Consider the following 2,366-nt stretch of genomic DNA (forward strand, 5'->3'; position numbering starts at 1 on the left):
TCCTGCTTCTGCGAGAACATCCCCCCTCCCTCCAGCTCCGCCAGCCGAGGCGCCCCTTCCTTGGAAGCCGAGCGGCTTCGCTCGCATTTCGCCGCCGTCGCCTCTCGCAATATTGCAATATAGGGGAAAAGCAGGTAAGGGGACGGCTGGGGAGCCGCGGGCAGGGAGCGGGGAGAAAGAGGAGAGGGCCGATTTGGGCCGGGGCTGTTTTCTTTGGCTTCCTTCCCTTGACCGTCCCAAATTGCAAGTAAACAATACGTCGGCTTAGATAATGCGTGAGTCTGAAACTACCGAGGCCGGCCTGCGAGCTAGCACGGAGGACAGCCCCGGGCCGCCAGCTTTGTAGCGGTTCCTGCTTACAAAAGGGTTCTTCTTGGAGATGGGGCTGTTGGAGACCTTGGAGGGGGGGTGGGTATATTTTCAGTTCCGAAGGGAAAGGCTGGAGGTGCTATAAGGGTTTAAGTCTGAGAAGTAGTGTGGGGGAAATAGTCACGACCCTCCACTCCACTCCCCCCCCCCCCCCCCCCCCCCCCCACACTATTTTTGAAACAGTGGCAGAAAGGATCTAAGTGAGCAAGATTGGGTATTGCTGGTTCTTTTAAAAAATTCCTCTTGGCTTATAAGTCTTTTGTTCCAATCCAGAAGAAATCCGGTGAATCACCTAATTAAAATCAAGACATGAATTAAGCATCCATTTTTGTACTACAAATTGCCAGCGCTACGTTTGTCCCTCCCTTGGTCTCCATTAAAAAACACCAGAGACGTTGTTAAAGGGGGGCAGATTTTGCCTCTAGCTGCCAGTTCTGCTTTCTATTTCACTGACTATCCCAGGACCTAAATTGCTTGGCTATGTAATTACTAGAGTATAAGCCTATTTAACTTAAAAGCTTTCTTTCTTTTTTTTTCCCCCAACTCTAAATGAAACTTGATGAGGGCCCGTCCTTAGTTATCAGGGGAGTCAGTTTCTGGTCAGTCCTCTTGATTCATCTCTTTTAGATTTAATCAGCATTAAGGTATTGCTTGTCCTTAAGAGCTTTAGCTAATGGGGTTACTGGATGCTTTTCTCAGTGTAGTGTTTCCTTTAAAAAAAAAATACATATATATTTACCTCTCACCAAAGATGGGGGCGGGGAAGAGCTTGGAATCTCCTCCCTCCCTCTCCTCTTTTAAAAAGGAATTTGGAGCGATTAAAACGGGGCGGGGGGGGTTGTTTAAAGACCTAGGGCAGGAAATGCAGATTCATTTGGGTTAGGGCAAATTGTAACAAAAAGCAATTCCTCGAGTAAATGCATCAGATAAATCAATTTACATAAAGGTATGATGCATTCGGATAAATGCAATGCTAATGGGTTTTAGAGTGGTCCTGTTTCCAAAGTCTCAGGGTTTTGTTACAGCTTAATTGGTGCAGTTCTTATTCTGGTTTATTGTGCGGTCACTGGACACACGTTCCGGGACTCTTTCGGAGGAAATGTGTTTAAAATCGGCCTATTTAAGGAACCCGAGTCCTTGTTTCGTTCCCTTCCCCTCATATTTTTTTTTTTTTTTTTCTCCTGCAGTAGCCGAGTTGGGCTGGGGACAGGCAAAGTTCGCCCTCTCCCTTCTGAGGTATCAGCTGAATGTCTTGAGCAGATAGCCGGGAGCCTCGAGGGGAGCCCACACTCTCGGCTTACAGAGGACAAAGACAAAACAGGCTGCTTAATTGGCAGTAAATAACTTGATCTTTTTATAGAATAAGTGACTGGAGGAACACGAGGACTTTATTGGACCCAGGATTGGAGGCAACAAATTAATCGGTTTAGGCTAAGCTTTATAAATTGATTCCTATATTATACCCCAGTTGCTTCTCTCGTGACATTCATTAGAAAGAGTGGGGGATTTTTAAAAGCAGTTTTTGGTGACGGCAGGACTGGCTCGGAGATAACTTGTGCATCCTTAAACAGTTCCTTCTCGCATATTATCTGTAACGTACCCCTGGCTCCCCCCGCCCCTTTGGAGGAACAAAGCTTTAGCATTTAAATTGCTGATCAAGGGCAGATTAGTGAGACCAAAGTGGAGAGTGTTTGTATAGGAAGTTAACAGGCATCCTAAAGTTCAATGATCTATTATTCTTGCCTGTGTCCTGAAAACCCAGAGAAAACACTGATTGATCTTCAAAATGAAATGAGATTTGGAACAATAATGGGAGATGGCGGTCACCACAATGGCATGTGAAAGGTGCTGTTTAAAATACGAAAAACCAGTTTCGCAACTTTACACCCCCGCCCCCCTCCCCAAACACACACACCGTCTCCTCGCCTTCCCTCCCACCATCATGGTCTCCATCTCCCCTCTGCTGGTTCCTCCCCTCCTTCCCTTTCAGAAAGCCG

The 2,366-nt window shown here is 46.7% G+C and overlaps 1 protein-coding gene across 1 annotated transcript in view; it reads left to right on the forward strand.

Annotated features, from left to right (window-relative positions):
• The first annotated feature begins 6 nt into the window (after positions 1–6).
• Positions 7–2,366, forward strand: part of LMO4 (LIM domain only 4) — a 16,592-nt gene continuing 14,232 nt past the window's right edge. The window contains exon 1 of the mRNA XM_010860344.1: positions 7–134. The gene's annotated coding sequence lies outside the window, so the exon portion shown is untranslated. The remainder of the gene's footprint in view (positions 135–2,366) is intronic.

This window comes from Bison bison, unplaced genomic scaffold, assembly GCF_000754665.1.
Source record: "Bison bison bison isolate TAMUID 2011002044 unplaced genomic scaffold, Bison_UMD1.0 scf7180017864466, whole genome shotgun sequence".
NCBI classification, from domain to species: Eukaryota; Metazoa; Chordata; class Mammalia; order Artiodactyla; family Bovidae; genus Bison; species Bison bison.